This window comes from Struthio camelus, chromosome 22, assembly GCF_040807025.1.
Source record: "Struthio camelus isolate bStrCam1 chromosome 22, bStrCam1.hap1, whole genome shotgun sequence".
NCBI classification, from domain to species: Eukaryota; Metazoa; Chordata; class Aves; order Struthioniformes; family Struthionidae; genus Struthio; species Struthio camelus.
Window position 1 is genome coordinate 9325686 of NC_090963.1, and position 14180 is coordinate 9339865.

The 14180-nt window shown below is 60.1% G+C and overlaps 1 non-coding gene across 1 annotated transcript; it reads right to left on the reverse strand.

The window, feature by feature from the left end:
- Positions 1 to 1181: 1181 nt before the first annotated feature.
- On the reverse strand, positions 1182 to 1253 carry TRNAA-CGC (transfer RNA alanine (anticodon CGC)). Its single transcript has one exon. It is a non-coding gene; the product is annotated as a tRNA-Ala (tRNA).
- Between the last annotated feature and the right edge of the window lie 12927 nt (positions 1254 to 14180).

Consider the following 14180-nt stretch of genomic DNA (forward strand, 5'->3'; position numbering starts at 1 on the left):
GTCAGAGTGCTGCAACAGAAGTGACCTCACAAACAAGCTCCCACCCATGCCACTTTCACCTGCCTCTGCCCTCTTCAGGAGCTCTCCTCTCTCCTGAGGGCTTTCTCCTCCCCTTGATGACCTCACAGTGCCTGCCTGCCTGCCTGCTGCTGGCCAATCAGGTTGCCGTCCTAGAGGTGATTTCACAGTCACTATGCCAGCAGTGTCATGGCTACCTGCCTCTCCCTCATTCCTCCCTCTAGGCTCTCGTGTCCACCTCATGAAGTCTCTGAGGCGCTCACATACCTGCCCACCTGCTGCTGACCAATCAGCTGCTGCGAAAGGGGAAACCTCACAATCAAACCCACCAATGTCACCTGTCACCTTCACCTGTCCCTCCCTCTCACCTCCTCCCAAGAGGCGGGCAGCCTCTGTGATGCCATCGATGACCTCACAATGCCTGCCTGCCCACTGCTGGCCACTTGGGTGAGCGTAATGGACGCGTCCTCACAAGCAACACACCACCATTGTGCTTTTGCCTGCCTCTCCCTCTCCTGCTCCAGCTCCCACCTCCCCAGCTGCTGAATCAGCTCCCACTGCCTGTGGTGACCCCAGTGCCTGCTCACCTGCTGCTGGCCAGGTGCTGCTGGGACACAAGTGATTCATCAGCAATGTCCCAGGGGCCACCTCCACCTGCCTCCCCTCTCCCTCCTGCTGAGCTCCCACCTCCTGTGGTCAGGTGCACCTGATGCCTTCACAGCACCTACCTGCCTGCCTGCCTGTCCAGGCCTATCCTGCTGCTGCAGCTAAAAAACACCTCTCAGCCAGCATCCAGTCCTGTTGCCTTCATACATGCCGCCCCTCCTGTCCCGCAGGGCTGTGATCTCTCCTGAGAGGGCTTTTTGATGCACTCAGTGACCTAGCAGCTCCTGCCTGTTTCCCTGTTGCTGGCTAAGCAAGTTGTTGCAAAAGTAGCAACATATAAAACCATATCCCAGCAGTGTCAGTGTTAACTCCCTCTTCCCTTGCCCAGGGATGTCATTTCAGATAGTGAGCCGGTTGGTCACTTCCTACCTGGGGAGCTGCACATGCCGTAGGACATCCCATGAGAGGGTGAGCCCACCATTTGTGGAGAGGGGCGATGCCTCCATTCCCCATCCCTCACCCCTGCGGGGTATGGAGATTTAGGACAAAAGCACCCCTGGAGATGCTGGGGATTGAGCCCAGGACCTCCTGCATGCGGAGCAGGCGCTCTTCCACTGAGCTACATCCCCTCGGAGCCTGCCAAGGGCTGGGACAGACTCTCGTCCCATGACATGTCCTTGCCAAGCACAGCCCTGTTGTCCCCCGGTGCCCTGGGAGCCTCAGCAGAAAGCAGCATTCACACCCTCCTGCTGGCCCGCAGGCTGGGTTGGGGGAAGCTGGGATTGCAGGGAGTGTGTTCGGCTGTTAACTGTAAGGTTGGTGGTTCCAGTGCACCCAGGAACAGAGTCCTCTTGGCAGCGGGCCAGGGGGACTATGCTGCCCAGCACCCTGGGCTTTTCTCACAATCACCATGAGCTATGACGGACAAAGCGGCGGAAACCCTGTGCTTCTCTCACTGTGCCTGTCCTTCCAGGGTGACACCCAGGAGACAGCGTCAGGGTGACTCCAGCTGGGCAATTACACAAGGAAGGACCTGTCTCCTCAACTGGGGAGGCTGTGACAAAAGAGGGGTCATCGCTCGTGGGGCTGCTGCCACTGCCCTTCCTGCTCACACCTCTGGGTGTGCAGAGATGGGTCATGCTCAGGGGTGTTACACTGGGAGGGAACGGGGAGGAGGATCAACAGGACAGGGATCAGCACCAAGCACAAGGCACACGCTTTATTACAGCCAAAGCATAACAAATCAGGCTTTAGTGAAGGCATGCCATTCTGCCCTGTGTCATCCTCCAAAGAGGAGAAGGAAGGGAAGCATGAGCAGTCACAAATGAATCCCAAATGCTTTCCCAAAAGCATCTCGTGGCCGTGTCTTCACCAGCCCCTTGATGTGCTGGGAGCCTTCCCGCGCCTGCCCTGCTCACCAGGGAATGCTCTTTTCCACTCGCACAAACTGATCTGGGAAACCCAGGAGGAAAAGGGGAAATTCCCATCCCCACACCAGACGAGAGCGCGTGGGGTCTGTGTGATGCAGTGCTTGCCTACAAGAACACAGGACACGTCGTTCAGACTTCTCCCTGCGGTCGAGAAGCCACCCCTGCAGGGTCGGCCCTGATGCTCCAAAACAAAACCACAAGTCCCAAAGAACACAGCCTAGCTGGATTTGTTTTATCCAAAGCTGAAAGGCACAAACTGACAACAACAAAGTTGTTGGCAAAGAGGTGGCCAAGACGTTACCGTGATGCACTGCTAATCTATTCTACGCTGTGCACATGGGCTCAAATCCCATCCTCGTCCAAGACTCTCCCTGCTCCTGGATCAAAACCAGGCTGGAAGGAGTCTTCTGGAGCAGTGACTGTCCTGCAGTCAGCGTCCCTACAGACAAGCGTTTTCAAGCTCATGCTCAAAGCCGGTAAGACAAACACTTTGCTTGGATGGACAGCTCCGTCCTCTCCCAGCAAAAGAAAACAAATCTGGCCAAATAGGGGAAAAACTCACAGAAAGAGGGACAAAGAGCTTTCAGGTCATCAGAAATGAAAAAAAGACAAGAAAGTCAAGAAGGAGAAGAAGGCCAAAGATAAATATCAAGAGAAGGGTTACAAATTAGCAAGGATTACAGCATAATCAACCATTTCCCCATGATTCTTAACTAGGTGTTTCTCATGTCTCCCCCTCTTTTCAGCTGGACTGCAAAATCACTGGTAAAACAAGGGTGCCATCACGTTTAGCCTCTAGGCAAAACTTCCACCAAATTTCACTTAGCTAAGGTCTACCATGTGCTGCTATCAAAGCAGCTAGTTTTACCGTAATCCTCAGTGCAGTGCACTGACCGGAATGCAGTCAGTTTTCAGTGAGGGGAAGGCTTTTGGAAGCCTTCCTCTCGAGTCAGTTCATCCCTGCAGACACCGAGCAGATCAAGGTGCTTGGAGGTTCAAGCCTTTGCTGCTTAGAAATCAAACCCTCAGCCAGATAGTTTTATGCTGCATATCATGACAGGGAATGACATTGCTTCCTTTTGGTCTTTCAGATGCAGAGCTTACTGAGAGAAGCCTTCAGTGCTCGGACTATACCTACCATCGGATGCAATTTACCATCATCAAAACACCAACCATCGCCAAAACAATGCTAACCATTAACACTGGAAAATCTATTATCAAAACAATAACATTCAAACCAATCATAAGTGGTTCTTCACATTTGTGTTCAGAATTATCCTAAGAAACAAACTTTTAAATGTTTTCACTTGAGACCCTCTTTCCAAAAATGTACTTGTAGTCCTGCTGAACGTTTTAAATTGCCAGGTAAATATCTCACGGGAAATAGTGCCTTGGAGTAGGGCATCTCAAGTACTGCTTGGCTACAGGCGCAGGCTGGTTGTGTGCTCTTCATGTAATGATACTCGAGGTTCAACCTCCGCTCCTCTGCTTTACAAGAGGAAGAGAAAGGAAGAGACAGGGTATATCCTTGTGAGTGCTGAAGGCCCCACTCACCCTGCCCAGACTCTTCCTCCATCCCAGCCGAGGTGGGTGTGTGCCCCATGGTGCCAGGGCCTGCCAGAGCTGGACAGAGGGAGAGGGAGAGAGAGCTGGGAGGAGGGATGGGGAAAGAAAGAGAAGGATGGAGGCCCAGAGAAAAAGAGGGAGAGGGGGAGCTGAGGGAAGGATGCAGGACCGCACAGAGAATGGGGAGCAGAAGAGAAGAGAAGAGGGATGTAGAGGTGGACAGAGGAATAGAGAGAGAGAAAAGATGGAGGGGGGAGTTGGACAGAGAGAGAGAAAAGAGGAAAGAGGGGCATGGAGAGGCAGACAGAGGCAGACAGATGGGGGAAGAGCAGTGTGGTAGCTGGAGGCAGGGACAGACGGAGAGGTGGGCAGGCATGGAGAGGTACGGGGCATGCAGAGGGGCAGAAGGGCAAAAGAGGAGGGAGGGATGGAGGGGAATTGCCAGTGCTAGGGAAAGGGGGGAACCCTCAATCGTGGTCTCCCTCTCAGGGCAGCAAGACCTGGAGGGAAGTAGGTGGCGGGGAGCCCTCCTGTCTGCTGCCAGTACCAGCCCCGGGGCAGGATTTGCATGTCTGGGGGCCCTGTGGAAGTTTTGGGGGTGTTTAGGCAGCAGTGTGGGCTATTGGGCGGATTTTGGCCCTCGGAAGCAAAGTCTGAAGGCATTTTGGAGCCTCTGTGGCAGGTTTCAGTGTGTCTTTCTGGGTCTTGGGGGGGGGCACTTGAGCAGTCTGGGGGTATTTGAGGCTTTTAGGAAGGTTTGGGAATGGTTTGGAGCTATTTGGGGTGTCAGTGGGAGCTTTAGGGCAGCAACGGGGGGCACCTGCTTGCCCTGGGTCAGGGTCACCTAGGCCTCCTCCCCCCGCCAGTTTGCCCCATGGCTGCCCCTGCCCCAGCTGCCCTCAGGTGCCCCAGCCCCCTGGCTGCCCCTGGGGACCTGGGGACCCCTCACCAACCTCCCCTTTTCAGAACCACACGGCAACCTGCGGCTCAGAGGTGGCCCTTCACAGGGGACACTTGTGTGATTAGCGAACGAGCAGCGCCCGCCCCCGCCGCCAACCCACCCCCCAGCCAGCCCCTGGGGACACATTGCTGCCGGGAGCTGCAGCAGAGACCAGCCAAGGGTGATGTCGGGGCCCTTTGTGACTCCTGCCACCCCCCCCATTGTGACCCCCATGGTCTCCACGGTGTCACCTGGTGCCCCACGGTGTCACCTCAGTGCGTGGGGAGGAGACGGCTGGGATCTCCCCAGGGAGCTCCCTCAGCCACCCCCCGGCGTGGCCCCACGGCCCCGTGAAGGACCTCGCCTTCCCCACTGTGTCTTTGTGTCTCGCCTGGGCCCCGGCCCCAGCATGGTGCAGAGACCCCCTCGCTGCCCCACGGCGGTATGGGCTGGGGATGAGGACCGTCCCCCCAGCCGCCCCATGGAGGCCTGGGTCAAGAAGGAGGACGGACCCCGCAGCTGCTCCACGGAGGCCTCGCAGGAGGCCTCGCAGACAGATGCGGTCCTCGTGGCCCTCGAGGGCATGAAAAGCACGAGTGCCTATGACACCGCAGCGGCAACCCGTATGCTCGAGGATATGATGGGATACTGCGCCGCCAAGCCAGAGCACGTAAGCCTCCAGCCCGCTGGCAATGGTCCTCAAACCCAGGGCTCTCAAGCAGAGCGTGAATCTGGCAGCAGTTTCCCTGTGGCAGCAAGCTGCTGCCAACCCGTGTCCCTTGCAGGTGCAGCTGGCTGTGGTGCATATCTATGAGAACCTGCCGTGCATCCGTGAGGCCGCAGCCCAGGACATCCTCAAGCCCTTCCTTCTCCACCTGGCATGCCGCTACCCGAGTGAAGTGGTCACTGGCCTGCTGAGCTGCTCCCCAGCCTGTGACAGGTACGCCTGCCACGTTGCCAGCCTGAGTGCAGCAGCCCCAGGGCTGGAGCTGGGCTCCCTCCAGGCCTCGTAGAGCCACCGGGTCGGCCAGCCCCGGAACGGGTGAGCGGGATCATGGGATGCTGAGCCAAGCCTTTCTGGCTCGGGTTCACAGTGTTGCCGTGGCCATGTGGGTGCTGATGGTCTCCCAGTCGCTGGCAGCTGAGAGGGTGCTGCAGGAGCTGCTCTGCATGCTGCAGCACCGGCCCCTCTGCAAGCCAGGCACCACCGCGCAGGACCTCACCTGCATCCTCCCGCTGACTGTGAGTTGCCCCAGAGGGAGGCCTCGTCGTGCATGTAGCTGTGGTACTAGCAAGGGCTGTCATTGACTTTTTTTTGCAGGTGACCCGGGCACTGAACATCATCCTCCTGCAGCACGCTTGCAAACAGGAGGTGAAGGCGCTCTTCCCCCGCCTCTTCCTGGCCCTCCTCTTCCAGCTGTCCTTTGCCCTCATCGAGGCGCAAGAGGACATCCCTGCCTTCAACCACGAGGGCAAACTCATGCCTCCCAGGCCTGTCAGGTACCCAGTCCCCCAGGCCCGTCCCCTGCTGCCCATGCCAGAGTACGGAGTGATAAACCAGTGCTCTTTTCCCCGGGCAGGGTGGCCGTGCAAGCCATGCAGGCCCTGCTGTGCTGCACTGGCTACGGGGAGCAGGTCACTGCCATGGAAGGGCAGGGCGGCTGGGAGATGATCAGTCGGCCCGGGACCCACCTGACAGGGGTTGCCTTGCTGGCCAGGTGAGCCCCCTGCCCTCCCTGGCCCCTCATCCCACTCTGGCGGCCCCACGGGCTCCTGGTGCAGTTTGCCCATCTGTCTTGGCTGCCATGCTGCCTCTCCTGTCCATTGCCAGGCAGATGCAGGGGAACCCTCTGGAGGAGCGTGCCAAGATCTTCCTGAACCTCAGCCTGGCCCTGAGGGACAAGGACAAGTGCCTGGAGATCCCCTCTATGGCCTTCCTCATCGAGGTAGGATGTGGGGATAGGGACGGGGGGTGGGGTGGGGGTCATGGCTGAGGGGATTCAGATGGGGCTGGAGAAGAGGGGCTGTGGCCCAGGCTGGGGACGTGGGGCCGGGGCTAGGGCCGGGGGGTGAGGATGAGGATGAGGACAAGGGGTAGGGCGTGGGGCTGGGGATGCAGCGCTGCTGCTGGGGCTGGGGCTGGGGCTGGGCCAAGTGGGAGGTGGCAGCAGGGATGCCATATCACGCACTGGGGTCCTAGTCCTGGGGGTGGCCATGAGTCCCTGTGCCACCCCGGCCCTTTGCCGTTGCAGCTGCTGCGGTGTCCCGATCTGTGTGTGCTGGCCGATGAGGTGGCGCTGAGCCTCTGCCAGGTGCGGCTGGGCAATGAGCGCCAGGTCATGCGCTGGCTGGCACTCCGTGGCCTCCTCACCCTCTCTGGAAGACCCTCCACAGTGAGTGAGCTCTCGCCGCCGGTGCCTGTGTCCCGAGCACTTCTGCCACCAGTGGAATGAGGAAAATGCTGCGTGTCTCCCTGCAGGCAAGGAAGATGCTGAAGGTGATCCCAGATGTGGTGGAGCGGCTGCAGGATGCCGATGGGGAGATGGACGCCAAGGCCCTGGCCGTGCTGCGCAACGTGCTGCACCACGCCGAGCCGCGGCAAATCAGCCCCCTGGCTGTGCAGCTGGCCCACGACCTCCTGCCCCTCTTTCCCAACGTGAGGATGGTGGTGGGGAGCTGGTAGGAGGCCCTTTGTGGTTCTCCCCCCGCCCACCGCGGCTGAGGTTGCTGTGCTTGCCCCCGCAGGAGGTCAGCACGGTGCGGGAACTGGCCATGCGGCTCTTTGGGGAGCTGCTGGGCCGGACAGTAGGCAGCGAGAGGCAGCAGATGAAGCAGCTGGCACGCCAGGGGCTGCTGCCCCTCTTCTTCCATCTGAGTGACCCACACCTCGGTGTGGCACAGGTACAGGGCACCGTGGCGGGCCATGAGGCCACCGTGGTAGGCACCCCAGGCAGTGGCCATGGGGTGGCTCCGGCCTGGCCACGGTGCCATCGCCCATCTCCCCACTCCTCCCCAGGCTGCCCAGACAGCCCTCATGGAGGCCGCAAAGCTCCTCAGCTGGAAGCAGCTCCGGAAGCTGGCCAAGACGGTGCAGACCTGGCACATCGGCGAATGCCTGGTGAGGAGGCCCAAGCAGTGGCAGGCCTGACCTGGTGGTGCTGGCCCCCGTCCCAACGGTGCCAGCACCTCTCCTGGTGGAGCCAGCCCCCGTGCCAGCATCTTTCCTGGTGGAGCCAGCCTCTCTCCCAGCTGTACCCGCTGGGAATGTCCTGGAGGTGCCAGCACCTCTCCTGGCAGTGCTGCTGGTGCCAGCCACTGTCCCTTCTGTGCCAACACCTTTTCCAGCAGTGACAGCACGTGTCCCAGCTGTGTTAGCCCCTGTCCCGGTTGTGCCCGCGCCTGTCCTGGGAGGGGGGATGGGCCCAAAGTTGCCAACGCCTGTCCTAGAGAGGGGGGCGGGTGTCCCAGGGAGGGGGACAGGCCTGGCAGTGCCAACACCTGTACTGGGGGGTCTCTGCAGCTGCGGAAGGCTGGGCCCGTAGCCAGCGAGTATGTCAGCTGCAGCTGCCGGTACCTGGAGGACCCCCGGGCCACTCTGCGCGAGCAGGCTGTGCGCTTCATCGGTGAGACCCCTCCGGACACCCACAACCCTCTCCCCAGCCCCAAGGTCCTTCTCCTCAGGCCCCATGTCCCTCTCCCAAGTGCCCATGTCCCTCTCCCCAGCCCCTGGCTCCCTCTCCCCAGCCCCTGGCTCCCCCTCCCCAACCCCCCAGGACCCACTCCTTAATGCTTGGATCCTTCTCCCCAACATGTGGGACCCTCTTCCCACTCTCTAGATCCGTCTCCCCACTGCCCCTGAGTCCCTCTCCCAAGCGCTAGGTTCCTGTCCCAGTGCCCAGGTCCGTCTCCCCACTGCCCACGTCTCTCTCCCCAGCGCTAGGTTCCTCTCCCAGTGCCCAGGTCCGTCTCCCCACTGCCCACGTCTCTCTCCCCAGCCCCAAATCCCTCTCCCCTGGCTGGGTCTCACCTTGTGATGGGCTGTGTGTGCCTAGGGCTTGCTGCTCAGCTCCTGGACTGGCGCGAAGAGGAGCTGGAGGAGATGTGCAGCCGTGCGTAGGGCACGCGGGGTCGGCCGGGGCTGGCGGGAGGAGGCCGGGGCTGGAGACGGAGGGAATGTCCGGCGTATTTGAGGGCCGGTGTTTTTGACTATGCAGAGGGCACCCATGGCCTGCGCCAGGCCGGAGGGCTCTTGCATACCTTTCCTGAAGGGAATCTGGGGGGCATCTGGGGGATCACTGAGCACAGACAGATCCCCTTGTGCCCTGCTCTCTCTTGGCCCTCTCTTGAGGAGGGGCCTGGGGTCTCTGCTGATACAGGGCTTGATCGCTGCTCTCTTTCCTCCCATCTCAGTCCTTCAGCGCTTGGACAAGGACAGCAGCCCCACAGTCCGCTGCCTGGCAATATCCACAGTCTTCGTCCTCCGAGCGCCCAGGAAAGCACCGCCACCAGGCTTCCCCTTCCAAGCCCTGCGCGCCCGTCTGCGGAGAGCCTGGCAGCGGTGGCACCCAGGCCCAGGGGCCGGCGCGGACTGAGCATCCCATAATTCGGCGTCCCCCAATTGCCAGCCCGCCCCCTGTGCAGAGCACATTCAGCAGAGCAGGTGCCTCCGGGCCACGTCCCACTGGGCTTGCACAAGGATGAAGACACCACAGTCTGCCTGGGAAGTCCTGTTCCTGTGTTTGCCCATGCCCGTATTAAAAAGCTTTGTCTTGTGCTCACCTGGAAGGCTGGGGCAGATGGGGCTGGTGAGGGCTGCAGGGTGAGTGTGGGAGGAGGAGCACAGATGCCATGGAGAGCAGGCGGATACAGCTGGAGAGCAGGAGGGGACGGAGGGCATGGGAGTGTGCGTGCTTGTGGGGCCCTGCGGCAAACCCAAAGGCAAAGCAAGCAAGCTGCTGCACTCACCACCACCTCTGGGGCATCTGAAGGCATGTGAGTCGCCCTGCAGTCCCATCAGGGCACATCTGTGCCCCTTTCGGTACGCCCCAGGTCCCTCTGTGCACCTTTTGGCGCTCCTTAGTACCCCAAGAATGGCCGGTCTGAATCCCCACAGAGCCTCCTCAAGCCCTGCTCCCCCCCTCCCCCATACAGTTGCCCCTGAGCCACAGGGCTCCCCAATCCTGCATGTGGCGCTGCGTCCCATGCCCAGCACCTCCAGCATCTCCCCAGACACCCACAATCCATACAGGGCTCTGGATGTCTCCAGCAGTGTTGCCTCCAGACCGGTGCCTCCTCTTCCTCCTCCTCTAGGACGTAGGGGTCCCCCACAGCTCTTCTGGGGCATGGGGTCCTTGGCGAGGTGCACGATGCTTCCTCTGGGTCCCCCCACAAGTTCCTCGGTGTCTCCTCCTCTGGGGTCCCCCATGGCTCCTCCTGTCATGCCCACAGCCAGGTGCAGCACCAACACCCACAAAGCATGCAGCACCCCCTGGCGATGGACCTTTCCAAAACCCTTCTCCCCTGCTGGGGGCATCTGCAGGGCCCGTCTGCAGTGCCAGAGACCAGTCTCCCTTCTCACAGCGGTAGCAGAAAGAGCTCTGTGTTCCCTCTATTTTTAATTCTCTACTTTTACACTGCTCGTTGCTATTTGTTCTTATGAAAGCCTTTGGGGTTTTGAGCCAGATGTGGTGCTTCCCTTCCCAGGGGCCAGGGTGTCTCCCTGAGGCTGATCAGGGAGAGCAAAGCACCAAGACCCGGCAGTGGGGAAGGGGCACGTCTCAGGAGCAGCAGGCTCGGGGACAGGCTGGGCACCTGCAAGTGTCCGTGGTCCCTGGAGTGGGATACTGGTGACCAGCCCAGCTGGAGAGTATTCCTGCTGGCGGAGACATTTCCATCCTGGAAACCACACACACAGTTTCCAGCCAAAATGGGTCTCTCTGTAGGGTCCCGTAACGCCCCTCTGGGAAGGGAGGGCCAGCGTCCACAGCCTAGGAGTGGCCCTGCTTGCTGCTTTCCCGGGGGCTCTGCCTGGGCCACCCTGGTCCCAAGGCACAGAGACCACCGCAGAAGTGCAGTGACAGGTTTAGCCCTGGGCTGTAGTCGCACAGGCGGGAGCCAGAGGTGAGAGCAGGGCCCTGAACACCCCAGCCAGCCCCAGAGGGAGGGGCTCATTGCCTGGGGATCACCTCCCCAGAGTGGCTGGGAGGGAGCTCTGCTTCCTGCTGCCCCAGTGCATGGCACAGAGCAGCTTGCTCGGGTGCAGGGCCTGGGATTTCCCCTCCTCCACCTCCACAGGCTCTCCCCTTCCTGGGGGCTGCTCCTGGCTGCCATGGTACTCACAGAGCCCCGAGCACTCCTGGCACAGCCCAGAGCTGGCTCCTTCCCGGCAGGGGCTGTGAGGCAGCAGGGCCCTGGGCAGCGCGGGGACCCCCCCCTCCTCCTGCCTCCCATCCACCCCCACCCCTCTGCCCTCCCGCTTCTGGGCTGCAGGGACACAAGAAGGAGCTGCCTCACCTGGGCCACCAGTTTGGGTCAGTGCAGGGGAATATCTGCGTGCAGGGTGCAGGGGATGGGAGCAGGCAATGATGAGAGAGGACGTTTCCTTGAGCAGTGCAGGAGGCAGAGGAGGGAGAGGGCAGTGGGCTGGAGAAGGGATCACAACACCATGCAGGCTCCAGCCCAAAGTCATGGTTCAGCCCTCAGCCTTGGCACAGGCCCAGCCCCAAGGATGTTCACAGGGGCACATGTCCACGGTGAGAAGATTTCATGTCTGTTCCTAAAGCGGGCGCCAATGGGAGCTGAGCCTGTTCCTAGGCCAGGTTTTTAACCAGCTGCACCCTGGTGCCCACAGGCAAGCAACCTCTCACACAGGACTTGAGCAGGGAAAAGGGTTCCACGGCTGTGCAGCATCTGGCACCCAAACTGCGTTCCCTCCTCCATCCGGGGGCTCTCCGCACCCTGCTGGCTCTTCCTGATGGGTTGCCCTTGCCACACACTGACAGGCAGTGGAACTGAGGCCAAACACACAGAAACACCCTCCTCTTTCGCCCTGGCTCATTTCCTTTCCCTCATTGAGCTGACACCTGAGCTACTCGGAGAGATGTCCTGGAATGGGGGAAAGAGTCACCAAATGCATCTATATCTGTGGCTGTTATGTATATCTATATTCCTATCTATCTAAAGCAATATGCAAAAGAGTCTGGGAGTCTGTGTCTAGACTTGCAGGTTCTGAGAGCAGAATTTTTCCTGGCTTTAGTTTTCCTTCCTTACACTGCAGTTGTTATGCTCCCCTTTTTTTTACTTTGCCTTTTTCTCTTTCCTTTCTCTGTCCCACTGGCCTCAGGGCTCAGTCCCAGCAGGGCTGCGTGAGCCAGGGCAGGGGGACCCGAGGGCGCAGAGGGGCTCTTGCTCTGGGGCACACACCTCCTTGCTGGAGCACCTGCTCTGCAGGCACCTGGTCCTGCACCAGCCTCTTCTGTCCTGAAGCTCTGCACCCACCGAGCTGTGGAAGAGGCTGACATTTACACCTCAGGGCCACAGCACAGTGTGGCCAAGGGCCAGCTCTTGCTCTTCCCCTCAGTGCTCCCAGGCTCTCCCCTTGGAGCTGCTCAGGGGCCCTGCACAAGCCTGGACTCTGGGACTTGCATGGCTGCGGGGAGCGCAGGACTTGGGGCCGTGTCCAGCCCTTGGCTGCGCTGCAGGAGAGCTGGGCTGCACTGGTCCTGCTCAGGGTCTGCCCTGCTCTGCCTGGCCCTTCCTGGGGACGCAGCCCTGCTCTGCCTGGCTCTGGCCGCACGTGCGCTGCTCTCTGCCAGGGGACACCCGTGCTATCACAAGCACATCCCCAGGGTGGCAGGGCAGGGGTGGGGTGACCATGGGGGCTCTGGGAGGAGCTGGGGCTCAAACACCACCTCTGGCCCTGGGAGTTGGAGCCTCCCTGCTTGCAGCCCCTGCACCGAGACATCCCCCTTCCTGCCCAGTCCTGGCCCATCTCCCCCTGTGGGACATGCAGGGCTGGAGCCTGAGCCCAGTAGAAGAGGGGATTTCTCATGGGGACGGGGGTTGTGGTTAGAGTGCCCACGTGCATTACCCACCTCCGTGGAATCTCACTCTGGGAACGCTCTTCTCCCGTGGGCTTCTCACAGTAAGGGTGGAGAAGAGCAACACGGGCTCCCTGCTCTGCCCCGTCGACCCCTCTGCTCTGGGGTGAGCACCCACTCAGCCAGCCCTGGGGCTGCACCAGCCCCTGCCCTGCCCCACCCCACAGGGAGATGCAAGCCTTGGCTCAGCCCCCACCCAAGGTCATGCTCTCCCCAAGCACTCGCACAAGGACCCCTCTGCTCAGCTGCAGAAATGGCACTACGCACACACACCCGGACGTGGGCCAGAAACAGACAAAGAGGGACAAAATGAAGACGTGGCCCTGTTCCATCGCCAGGATGACGGCTCTGGGATCCCCAGGAGACATTTGCCAGGCCAAAGCCTGCCAGGCAGACTCAAAGCCAAATCTCTGGCCTTGGCTGTAGGAGACAGCATGCCTGCTCTGAAGCTCCATGCAGAGCCCACAGCAGGAGCAGAGGGGCAACACGCAAGTGCCTGAGTCCAGTGCCAGAAGGTGATGCATCACAGTGAGGTATTTGCTTCACAGACAGTCATGGACAGAGTGTTTGTTTTAAAACAAAAATCTAATTCACTGGGATCTTCTGCTTAGGGTAAGGCTCATGTGGGGAATCCAAACCTCTGGAACAGGATAGTTGGCTGCTGTCTGGCTGTTGATGGTAGCCTCCACCACAGGTGTCCTTGCAACAGCACCTTCAGCTGGGTTGGATGAGAGTCCCTGAATGGGGTTGTGCCAGGGAATCCTTCCTATCCAGCTGGCCCGTGGTCCTATGTGACTGCTCCAGAGGACACATAATCCATTTCGGTTGACAAGGGACCGTATCGCACAAATCTGAACGTCATCCTTGTAGCACCATTACAGCTTCAATCCCAAAGAGCTTGCCACAGGGCAAAGGAAGCAACATCATCATCCCTGCACTGTCCTCCTCCCACCTTCCTGTGCTTCGCTTCTCTCTTCCACCTGAGCTCTCCTCTCTGCTGCTGGGAGTTTTCCAACACTCTTGATGACCTCACAACACCTCCCTGCTGCCCCACATGCTAACGGCCACTGCAGCTGATGTAAGGAATTGACCTCACAATCAACATCCCAGACAGGTCCCTCTAACCTGCCTCTCCCTTTCCCCTCCCCCTGAGCTCTCATCTCCATGGGGAAGGTTTTCGGATCTGCCTCAGGACCTCACAGCACCAGCCTGCCTGCTGCCCAGTCAGAGTGCTGCAACAGAAGTGACCTCACAAACAAGCTCCCACCCATGCCACTTTCACCTGCCTCTGCCCTCTTCAGGAGCTCTCCTCTCTCCTGAGGGCTTTCTCCTCCCCTTGATGACCTCACAGTGCCTGCCTGCCTGCCTGCTGCTGGCCAATCAGGTTGCCGTCCTAGAGGTGATTTCACAGTCACTATGCCAGCAGTGTCATGGCTACCTGCCTCTCCCTCATTCCTCCCTCTAGGCTCTCGTGTCCACCTCATGAAGTCTCTGAGGCGCTCACATACCTGCCCACCTGCT